This window comes from Calidris pugnax, unplaced genomic scaffold (assembly GCF_001431845.1).
Source record: "Calidris pugnax isolate Ruff unplaced genomic scaffold, ASM143184v1 scaffold22, whole genome shotgun sequence".
In the NCBI taxonomy this organism is placed as follows: Eukaryota; Metazoa; Chordata; class Aves; order Charadriiformes; family Scolopacidae; genus Calidris; species Calidris pugnax.
The window spans coordinates 1,404,472-1,416,992 of record NW_015090763.1 but is presented as its reverse complement, the minus strand read 5'-3'; positions in this window follow the sequence as shown (position 1 = coordinate 1,416,992).

The following is a 12,521-nucleotide window of genomic DNA, read 5'->3' as shown; positions in this document are numbered from 1 at the left end:
CCCCCCGCGATCGCGGCCGCGCGGGCGCGGTTCAGCACCGCGGACAGCGGCGGGTGGCGGCGCAGCGGGCCCGGGGCTCCGCGGGGGCTCCGCGCTGCTCCGCGCCTGCTCCCGCATCCTCAGCCCGGCCTCCGCGGCCGGAGGAAGGGGAGATCCCAGCCCGATCGAGCCCGGCCACCCCGGGAGGCAACGGGAAGCCTCCTGAGCTCCCGGAGCTTCCCGGCTTTCAGGAGGGCGAAAAGTCGCCGGCTTTGGGCTACGGGGAGGTTTGGGGATGGAGGTGTTGGGGATGGAGGTGTCTCAAGGGCATGACCCACCCAGGCAAATCTCAGCAGCTGAGCAAAAGCAACCCAGCGGAGGAAGAGCATTTCACAATTCCTGCCGTTGTGTGAGGTTTTCAGCCAGCAAACCCCCGGACAAGTCACTGGGTGTGCTGTGCCTCCAGAAGGAAAAAAAATAAAATAATAAATAAATAAATCAGTGGTATAAGGTGCAAGGGGGCTACGGGGAGGTTTGGGGATGGAGGTGCTGGGGATGGAGGTGCTGGGGGGGGAAGATGCGCCTCAAGGGCATGACCCAACCCAGGCAAATCTCAGCAGCTGAGCAAAGGCAACCCAGTGGAGGAAGAGCATTTCACAATTCCTGCCGTTGTGTGAGGTTTTCAGCCAGCAAGCCCCCGGACAAGTCACTGGGTGTGCTCTGCCTCCAGAAGGAAAAAAAAATAAAAAAATAAATAAAAAAATCAGTGGTATAAGGTGCAACGAGGGCAATGGGAGATGCCCTCCTTCCATCCCCCTTCTCCGGCCCGCAAGGACACTCCGTCCTTCTCTCAACCATCCCCCGTGGCTACATAACATTGTCTTAAGCTAAATCTTCAGCAAATCTTTCCTAAGCAGAATTAGAAGCTGTTTGGTTAAACTCCAGGCTGTTTCGATAGGGCTGAAGCTTAGCTTATCTCAGTTACAGTGTACCCAAAGCCTCTGAGTCTTACTTTTTTTCCAAGTGACTGTTCAGCTGCAAAGCACACTTCCTGGTAAGCCACCCCTGATTCTGTCACATTGGCTCAAAAAAAGGCTGAAATGATTTTCACAAATTCCCCTGGTACAAGGCCACAGACAAATGGCTTAGACCATGGCAGAGAAGATTGAGGGATCCGGCCTTATACAGAACATATACCTGCAAAGCACTTGTTTAAACAAATAAATGATTTTGGGTGTTATTACTGGTGTGTTCTTTCATGGGTGCTCTTGGCATTTACCAAAAATGGAAGAGAAATACTTCTGTCCTAAATAAGGTTGTTTAAAGTCAAAGCAAAGGCTCTGTGAACAAGCACTGTAATCACATGGGATTTCCTGATTCAACTAATGCAACAATGCTGGGTGTCTTCCCTCACTACATCTGGGAAGGTTATGAGGTGCTTGGGTCTAGCAGGACCTAGAACCACCCAGCCTGGCATTTCATATTCTTGTGAAGAGGGAGTGAGGGAAAACAAGGGAGATCATACTCTTCAGGCAACCAAAGGTCTCACAAAAACAGAGAACAACAAAAATATTCTCTACAAAGTAATACCATAACACCTTCCAGAAAGCCAGAGTCAACAAACCAGTGTCCTGCCTGGAACTGATATCAATATCTTAAAAACATAATAATAAGAAAACATAAAACAAAGCAAAGAGAATAGTTTTGTTCATATTTTCCTGTCCCAGAATATTTTCTCCCCCCAATTAATACACACTATTGCTGCCTCTTTCCCAAAAGCTTTGACTTTTTCTGTATCAAAAGAGGATTATTTGGTGCATTGAGTATTCAGCATGTTCTCTTACAGTATTGTTGTGTTCAATGAGCTTTGCTCATCTGAATGGACACTCACTGCATAGTCCACTGGTTTAATTTGCTGCTTTGGAAACCTAAGCAGGTTACAGCATATTTAGCTATGTGTCTGTTCTTATGTGTCAAAGATAAGGTTTCTGGATGCCATTTTAAAAAACAAAATTATTTCACTTCAGTAGCTTTCTCTTTTCAGTGGTCTCTTCTTTTTAGTCTTGGATATTTCAACTCACCTTCTCCCTGCAATGAACAAAGCCTGGATCTTCACCACAAATCAGCAAAGCTCCATTGAACAAGAAGTTTTATTACTCCTTCCAGTAAGAACTTCTTTTAAGTTACTAACAATTTTAGCATGTCCAATCCTCCCTTTTCCCCTGCTCTTTAAGTTCAACAGTTGTAAAAAAATATCTAAGGTGTCTTTTAAAAAAACTGTAATATTCTTCCCATGAGGAACACAGAAACTAGTCAACCAAGGGAGGATATGAAAGCAAACAGAAATTCATGACATACATAGTGTAAAAAGAGTCTCCCTCTTGCAAGCACTAGGCAAAAAAAAAACCAATGGTGGTGGCAGGATAAAAAAAAAAGAGTCATCTGGACTATCTCTTAGAAGTTTAGGAAGACATTGCACGAAACTGGGAGATCCAGAAAGCAGAGAAAAGTGTCTGTGTTGTTGACATGAGAGCTGCCACAAAAAGGGCTAAAGAGTTTCCACTCTGTGGTGTGGGTTAACTGCAGTACACAACTAAACATTACACAGCCACTTGCTCACTCGCCTCTGTCCCCCACCCCAGCAGGATGGAGGAAGAGCAAAGGGCAAATAAAAGCAAGAAAACTTGGGAGTCAAGAGAAAACTTGTTAATAACTGAAGGAACAGTAGAAGATGAGAAAAAGAAAACCGAACAAGTGATGCAAAGGCAATCACCACCTCCCAAGGACAGACCAATACCCAGCTGGTTCCGAAGCAAAAGTTGGCTAACCTAACTAAAATCCCCTTTTTTCCCCTTATTATTGCTGAGAAAGATGTTCTGCAGCATAAGGAACAGTAGAAGATGAGAAAAAGAAAACCAAGCAAGTGATGCAAAGGCAATCACTTACCACCTCCCAAGGATAGACCAATACCCAGCTGGTTCCAAAAGTTGGCTAACTTAACTAAAATCCCCCTTTTTCCCCCCTTATTATTGCTGAGAAAGATGTTTTATGGCATGGAATATCTCTTTGGATAGCTCAGGTCATCCATCTGGTTGTGTCCCTTCCCAACCTCTTGCACACCTCCCAGTCTATGTACTGGGGGAGCGGAGTGAGAAACAGAGAAGGCCTTGGTGCTGTGCAAACGCTGTTCAACATCAGCTAAGACATCAGCATGTTAACAGCATTGTTTTGGTTACAAATCTAAAACACAGAAGCATATGAGCTACTATGAAGGAAATTAACTCCATCTCAGACAGGCCAGTACCACTATCTAGAGTAAAAGGAGCCGTATGTGCCAACTACATATGGTAAATATTTCATTTCCATTGGTGATTCTGAAGCAAAAGCTCCCTTCAGAGTCCCATGAGCTGGTGAAGACAATCAGACCCTACTCTGAGTTCTTCTACCGATGCTACTGGCAAACTCTTTCTTTCCACATATCCGTTGTGTTGCTCTCCTTGAGGATGCAGAATGTATTCTTGCCAAGCTTTTGCAGGCTTCATTGTTTATTACAGGCTAAAAATGGATTAAACTTGCTTCGCGAGCATTGTATTGATATTCTGGTGCTCTCCCAATCTCTTGCAAAATGTATTTCCTCTTTCTCCTCTGAAAACAATATTGCAGTAAGAAGTGATCTTATTTAAACTGTGCTTTCTGTTGGTTGTAGACGTACCCAATCCTGAGCACCAACCATATTCATTTGCTGTTGGGATCCCTTAACACATGGGTGGGTGTCTCCCTGTTCATGAAGCAGGATGGGTGATACAAAGGGCTCTGCAACCAGGCAAATATCAGGCTGTTTTGAGTCTGGGAGTGGGCTCAAAGGTCAGGACAAGGAGCCAGCAGAGACTGTTTCTATCATCCCCAATGCAGAACTAAAGGTTTACCGTCAAGGACTGAGGAGAGACTGGGGCGAAGGCTGGAACCCCCTTCCAAGCTAAGCAAAAATGTTGGCAGGTCCCAGCAGAATGGGAAGAAACTGTTGAAAATTGTTGTTGTTTGTTTTGCTTTTTTTTTCCTGAAAGGAGTTTATGATAGCTGGTTCCTCTGCATTAAACTTGATCACATCCTCAGTGCAGCTCTAGGAGCCTGAAAGACTCTGAATTCACTAACATTTCCAAGCAGGTACTTCTTCATCTTTGTACTGCTCCTAAATTGACACATCCCAAATTTATCTTTTGACATAAATCCCTTTCCACCATCAAACTAACAAAGGAAGAAATGCCACATCTTCAAAATTGAACTTCAGTTGTCCCAAGCACTCAACTTTCAGGATACTTGTTCTGAGCACAGTGAGCTGCTGGGGGTTACAGAATAAGATTTTCAATCTCCTGAGATCTGGCTTTCTGATTAGCTTTTGTGGTATTTTTCCTACTGGTCTTGAGTATGAACCAATGTCTTGTGAAAATGAAATAATAGTGGTTTGTCTCTCACTGAAGAATTAATAAGACAGCAAAGACTACAAGGTCAGTTCTAGGAAAATGTAGTGGGCATAAACAACTGAGAGAACTGATGTTTCCCAGCTTAGAATATTGTTTCCCAACTGTCATTGATATGAACATTTCTGGCTGAGTCTAACAGATGCAAAATTAATGATTTGATCCACTGAATTCATGGGGAATTAGAAAAGACCAGCATTTGGCTTCAGGTATTTGTCTAAATATTCTCTTCAGTTAACAGAAAAGGGGTAATTTTAACTCTACAGGTGTAATCTTCCTGTTATCCAGGACACTGTCTTTGACATGGGATGAATTTCCTTCTGAAATTAGCTCTGTGTTGACTCTAAAGGGAACCAAGTTAGCAACTTGGACTGAATTCCTAAATTTTAAAGGGATGAAGCTAAAGCAGTTGAACACTTTCCTCTAGAGCTCAGCAGAGGTGCAGGGAAGAGCAAGCAAATGAACCCACATCCACTGATTTCCCCGTCTTAGTCACAAATCCATCCTCTTTATTAGCAGTCTTTCATATTCACTATTGTTACTATTGTCTGGTACCAAGTACAAGTCATCAGTATTCATCACCTGCAGCTTAGTTTCCTTCTGAACTTGGACTCAGGCTTTCAAAAGAGAACTACTTGTAACTCCCAACCCATCATGAGCTGTACACTGCACAGAAGGCTTCAAGCCTCACTCTGCCTCTATCTGCAATCACTCAGCACTTCAGACCACTCAAAAAAATGTTGGTAGATGAAACCTGCGTGCAGTCAAATGCAGGGACTAGAATGTTCAATTGAGCTTTTGTCCCTTATTCCTCACTCCCAACCTATCTGTGTTCTTGCATCTGTTTCATACCTCTCCGAGCCCCCAAAACGTTCATTGCAAAGGAGATGGCAAAGCAAGAGGCACTGATACCTCTCACTGTGGCAGCAGGCATGAGAAAGAGATATCAGCTTGATTAACAGGAGCTGCTGGAGGAGGTGGACAGACAGAGTCACCTGTAGTCTCTCTAAGCTAATTCTGAAGTACGTCAGTGAGAGCCAGAGGGTCAGTGCTTCTTTTCTGATTTACCCAAGAGAAGCCAGAGCACATCTAGCAGGGCTGGGCTGAGGTCATACCAATGGATGTTAGTACAGAATAACGGTACCACCCACAGCATAAAATCAAATCATAACATGTATACACATCCAATGGCATGACTGTTAAACTGATGCTGATATATTGTAACTGTAGGGGCAATTTTTTTTGGCTTCTGGAAGGGATGGCACAATACTGTTTCACCTTTGTCTTTTTATTTCTGGGTTATAAACCAAGCCACTCAGCTATCTGCCACACAACAAGCACAGTAAATTCTGTTTTCTGGAGCTCAAGGATCCAGATCACAAGATCAGGGAGTCCAACGTTTTACAGCAGATTTGTGCAACCAAACTGCACTTTTTCAGCAGCAGTGATCTAGGTCAGAATAGACTATCACCGCTATCTTTGCACAAACCAATGTACTTGGCAAGTATTGAATATAGGAAGAGAAATAAGAAGTAATTTTTATTTTTTTTTCCCCAGGTGTCATTTATTATTTATTTGGGAGAAAATTTGAATTTGAATCACTAAGGAATGACATGTTTTAGAGCATGCTGCTACTCTGAGATAACTGCACTTTGCCTCAGGTACGCCGTGAGTCACAGGGCTGATAGCTGGTGCATACCGGCACCCTGAGAAGTGGGGTTATTGTCACCAGACAGTAACCACATGCCTTGAGCAGGGTTATTTCTCATATACAACAAGGACTTTTTACCTCGTTAAGAAAAAGTTGATGAAATCGATTTTCAGGAACTACGTTGAAAGGCATATGCCCAAGTGCTTTATACAGTCCATAAACACAACCTCTCAGGCTGTTCTAGTTAGTGGTCAGAGCAGGAAAGGAGAAATCAAGATATTCAGGAATCTGTTTCCAGAAAGATGGTCAAATAAACTGAGAACCTGTCCTGACAAGGACCCAGATCTCAGTGTGTAGAGTGAAACACAGCTGCCAGGCTGCTTCGAGGGAACTTTTCCGCCACAGTTTCCCAAGCAGCATGTGCAAGAGTGTGTATAAAAACTCCACCTTGTTTGTTTTATTTGGATGCTTCCCAAAGCAAAGATTGCTACTTACTCGGTGTATGCACACCTCTCCCTGAGCAGTCCTGAACTCAGCTGCTGCCTTTCCCTGCTAATGGTAATATTACTAACAACAAACTTTGCATACACGCTGCCTCACCTCCTGCTGTCCAGACATGCTCTGGTACCAGCATGTTCCAGCTTTCCATACCCAACACTTCATTCACTGCATTTCTTCTGCAGGAGGTTGAACATTAGGCTGAAATTCAGTCTTGGGGACCCTGCAGGTTCCTATTTCCTATCTTTTCCCCTCTTGGTATCCCTTTGTCCATGGCAGCTCTGCACCAGCCCAAACGTCTGCTCTACAGCAGTGTCATCCCCAATGTCCCAGTGCTGTTACAAGTAGATTCATACCCTGGGTTCAGTTTTTAGAGCTGACACTGTTTTTTGGTTGCCAGCAATGAATTCTGCACACAGACACTCAAGGCAACTTAAAGAGCCGTGGCTGTCAAGTGTTTCTTTATGTAGTGTTCAGTTCTTGTTTTCAAGCTTTTGTTTCGCTTGTGACACCTTCTCCAGAAATAAACATTTCTTTCCCTGCAAGTTTTAGATCATTTCCCTCCCAAGCCAGTCAACATTTAACTCTTCCTGTGTTTCTTGAGGAAAATCACCCACTTCACCTCTGTGATCTATTGTATAAAATGTGCAAGACCAGCTTGAAACACCTGGGTTCTATTTTTGACTCTGCTGCTGGATGGCCACATAATCTCAAGGGCATCACTTTGCTTTCCTTCACTTCTGCTTCTGCCTATGTAATATAAGTGATAATAACACCAATCTAATGTTCTTGTCTTGTTGGAATTCTTGTTGTTTGTGTAACTTGCACCTAGAAGCCATAACTGAACCAACTGTTGCTACCCAACCTTTTTTTTTTTTTCTACACAACAGCATGAAGGTAGCAACATATTAAGGTATTTGTGGGAATGTTAGTACCAAGGGCATCATGGTTTGCACCTCCACCTCCACTCCTGCAGGTACCCACACTAGCAAGACTAAACCATCATGGGGATGCTACCACACACTACCAAAGCCTCATTTGGCTTTGCAGATCATCCTGATGGAAGCTATAAGGCTTGCCTCACAGACATCACTATTGCAACAGGTAAAATCAAAAGGAAGGAGTAGTCACCCTGTTGTTCACCTTGTTATTTATGAGGGATATAGAAAGAGTACACTTTACACAAAACCAGAGGCAGAACTGGGACAAACCCAGAAGTTCCAAGCCTCAGTTAAACATCTTTAATCTCCAAATCAGCCATCCTTACACATGCACTGACAAAACCCACTATATAGGGGTAAAGTACTGATTTTTATTCTCTTTCTTTCCTTGCTGCTTCACCAATAGCCGATCAATATTGTCATTAAAGCTCTGAGAATAGGTTCAGTTGGTTAATCTGCACCTTGAGTACAACACAGAGAGAAAGGAAAACAAAAAACCCCTCAATCATGCAGCTCTTCCACAGCCATCATCGGCCCCTTTGTTTGGACAAAAAGACACATCCATGGATGTCTCTCACAAACAACAAGGTACATGGGCCTGGCTTTTCAACAGGCATTTGGAGCCTCAGAGGCATTTCTCACTGGTGACAATTTGTAGGTAGGTCAGATTTAGAGGATGAACTGACTGAGGTATCCTTTAAATAGCTGGCTTATTGTATACTTAGTGTATTCCTTTAACAGGCTTATGCTATCATTAAGTCTTCTATGGAAGAAGGGAGCCATTGTGCCAGTGTAACACCGACCTAATTAGCTTTGCTGAGGATTTATTTAACAGGTTTATTCTAACAAGTTTATTCTTTAAACGTCTGATAACTGATTTGTTATAACTCTCTTTAATGAGTCTCTGTCTTCTTCTGTTGGATTTAATTCTTTTTGCTGCTGCTCAGTATAAGGTTTTGCATAGAAGGCTGATTGTACTGTGTTTAGGCTTTGATAAGCTTTATTCTTATAGTGGATATTCATTTCAGTGTGCTGAAGTAGGTGGATGCACCTATATTCATGTGAATAGGAATGTGTGGAAGGAACTTTTTTTGTGTTACATTTCAGTACCGTGCCTTTCATCCCACTGAGACCCCAGCAGTCTCACACACTGTCACATTCAAGTGCTGCTTGCAGAAAGGAAAGACTCCTATTTATTCCAAATGGGTTTGTAATCAGACCCATAGACAAAGCTCCCAATTGCTGCACACGCCAATGAGGTGGCAGATGGAGAATTGTGCCCATGATAACCACAGATATGGTGTGATCCTGCTTGTACATCCACAGCGCCCTGAGGTTACCTCATCTCACCTTGACAGGGTGAGATGCTCCCTAGATTTTTACAGGAGCAATATGTTAGGACATAGGGTTTGTTCTGACCTTGATGCTGAAGGTGAGAGAGATTCAAACCCTCTGACTGGGCAAAGTATTCCATTACAGCCTCTTTTCACAGAATCACAGAATCTTCTAGGTTGGAAGGGACCTTAAAGATCATCTTGTCCAACCATCAACCTAACTGACAAAAATAGACACCCACACAACAAACAAGGAGCATCATCACTAAACCATACCTCCCAGCACTACATCAACCCGTCTTTTGAACACCTCCAGGGATGGGGCCTCAACCACCTCCCTGCGCAGCCCATTCCAATGCCTGAGAACCCTTTCAGTGAAAAAATTTTTCCTAATCCAGCCTGAGAAAGGGTAGCGTATGTCAGAATGTGCATAGGTGCACACTTGGCTGCTCTGTTTACCTCCAAACACCTCTATTCTGAAGGTACTTAACAAACATAAATTTAGCTTCAGCCTAATAAGACACAGCTTCTATATTACTTCTGCAGGTAGGGAAACTCAAGCAAGGTGTCAGAGCATTCATCAGAGCTGTCTCACAGATCACTGGAATAGATTTTAGCTTACAAAACTGGGTTGGGAAATCTCAGGCTTTGTGTTCTCCACATAGAAACACCAGTTTGTTATAGACTAAAAGAAAAGGAAAAAAGAAACACCAGTTTGTTATAGACTAAAAGAAAAGGAAAAAAGCTCCTATTTTTAGGTCATAATATTATAATTCTTCAGACACAAATAATAGGAATAATAATTAATAATACATAATTTGATAAATATTTAAGTGTTATTTATGTATTATACATAACCATAAGAAATACAGTTAATGGGGTTTGACCCACATTGTTATACTAAGTACCACTTGATTCAGATCTTAGTGGACAAACTCCTCTTTTGACAAACTTATTCACGATCACATTCAACTAGTATGTGCCTCAGTTACAGAGAGCACTGTGACATTGATGTCTGGTGGCAGAATTTGGTGTCATCTTTAGAATGTTGTTTTGCACAGCAAAGGGAAAAGAAGGCTCAGGGACAAGCCAACACTTTTACCTCTTAGAAGCTGCGAATCTGCTGTAAGAACGAAGCAGCATCTCTGCAGAAAGCAGGGAGGCAGTTTAGGTGTATGTCGGTGTGCACACAGGGAGACATAAAGCCTCAATCTTCTAGAATTATTTCATAACACATTTAGGATAAGGTGGAGATATTCTTATCATTTTTATAGATGAGAACCTGACAGACTGAGGGGACTTATCCGTAAAGTAACATAGAAAAGATGTGTCCAGACAGCAAATTGAACTGTTGCTTCCAAATAGCCTGTTTCCTAACCCCTGGATCAACCTTCTTCAAATGGAAGCTTTCAGTCCATAGCACCTCAAAACCCATGACATATCATCAGAAATAAGTGAAGAATTAACTAACATGGCTTTGTGTATAAAGGAAGTGTAGACCTTCTGGAGAAAACTGGTTGTTCCCATTTTCACCACCTTAGCTCTGCCAGTGTTTCTTCTGAGGGTCTGCAAGCAGACATTTTACAATTTTAGGGAAAAGGAAAAATTCAAAATTATTCGTCAGCAAAATTTTCTGAAGAGTTCTCAATACAGAGGGAAATATTTCCACCACATGAAGATATATCTGCTTCCTGCTATTAAAGATAAACTTTTCCACCCCTTCAAGTCCAAACAGGGAAACATCTCCAATAACAGAGGGCTCTGAGAACAATCCATCAAAAACATGGTTTTCCCAAACACACCATATTCACAGGAGACAAAATGTTCCTTCTCAGCACTCAATATAGACACACAAACCGACCAATACCTACAGAATAGAGATGGATGTACATCCCCTGATGAAATGTTTTTTTCATTCAAAAATGTCAGTCTTTTGACACCAAACTTTGGAGGGAAGAGATTTTTGTTTACTTGCAGTAAAAACAAAGAAAAAGAAACTTTCAGTTTGGCATCATGGGATGTGCAGCTGAGTCCAGGAGTCTGGGACTCTGACTTGGGTCTGTCTTAATCCTCATCTGATCTACCTGGGGTCTTTGCCTGAGTACTGAACAGAGCACTCCTTGAGGGAGAGTTTGTAGGAAAGGACATTGTGGATCCACCTTATGAGTTTCTCATTCCTCCCATCCCCTGTGCTCAACTCTGTCCTACAGAGTGATACAGAAAGTAGTCATAACAGAAAAAATAGAAATAAAAAATAATCACAGTGCCTGTGCTCCTTGACGCACAAAGGACAATGAATATAGTGGGACTTCTGTGCAATTTGTGTCCATCTCCTCTCCACAAACCCCAGGCAGGGGCTGACATTGAGGAGTCACCACCTTTTGCTTCTGGGCCACATTCATTTCTACAGTCATAGCCCATAGGCAGACAACATATTACGGACGTAAGTTTTGATGGGACGAGGAGAGGGGCTCTGAGGACAACAGTCCCACCGCATCATCACCAGCTCACTCAGTGCTCTCCAGTTCTGTGACTCAGCTGTGATGATAAAAATTGATTTCCATTTTATCCCAAGCCTGCCCTTAGTTAGTAACAGTACAGGTTGTGCAGAGGCTGTTGACTGAAGATTTGTTTTAACATTTCTGATTAAGAGGGAAACCTCATCCCCATGGTTCTCCAGTTTCACTTACAATCTATAAATCTCCACCATTAAATAAAAGCCTCTTCCACCACTATGGCTCCCCAAATGTCACCATTCACTTCCATCCCTCCACCTGCAGTTTTGTGTGGCTGCAGGACAGTGCCTTTGCATAGTAAATGATGACTGTCCCAGCTGACCTCCATAGGCTTAGATCTTATCTATCCATGGCAGCAAGGCCAGCTTCTACCAATCAGCTTCTCTTCTGTTTGCAGGGATAATAAAAAAAGATATACCTTTGCTCCCCACCAGTTTAACACAGTTGTTTAATACAGTAATTCTGTGAGAATGTGCATGTTGTGAATGACTTACTGTTATTACATGCATTTAGGGCAGCCTGAAGATTCAAAAACAGAGATAAAAGTGCTATTATCCAAAGGACCCCTTTGCCCACAACAATGTTTATGAAAATCATTTTGTTCTCCTGCAATTTGATTTCCCATTTTATTAAACTGTAAAACATTTTAAAAGGAGAGTGGAAATACATTTGCTTGCCAGTGACCTCAATCAGATCAGGAGAGGACACAGGACTACCTCACCTATTTCTCTGTTGCCTTCTGAGGAGAACCATGATCTTGGAAATAAAGAAGTGGGACTTAACCAATACAGCTATTTTCTGCCAACTGGTGGTAGAGTACCAGGGACATTTAGAAACCAGGCTGTAAAGGTGGAGAACTACTCTGGCAGGTGTCTGAACATGGGTACCAATTTCAGTTATCACAATTCCACCATCTGAGCAACCCCCAGCATGATTCTCAACAGTTACCTTCAGTTTTGCAAAGCTGGAGACAGGAAAAAATGTCTTTTTCCCCATTTTTTTTTTTTTTTCCTATTTCAGAGAAGGGCTTTTATTATACTCTGAATTGTCATTATAAGCTCCATAATGTCAAGGCTTTGTCTGCTTGCTTCATTTTGATTGCAAGAGAATTGCTTCCTTCATTT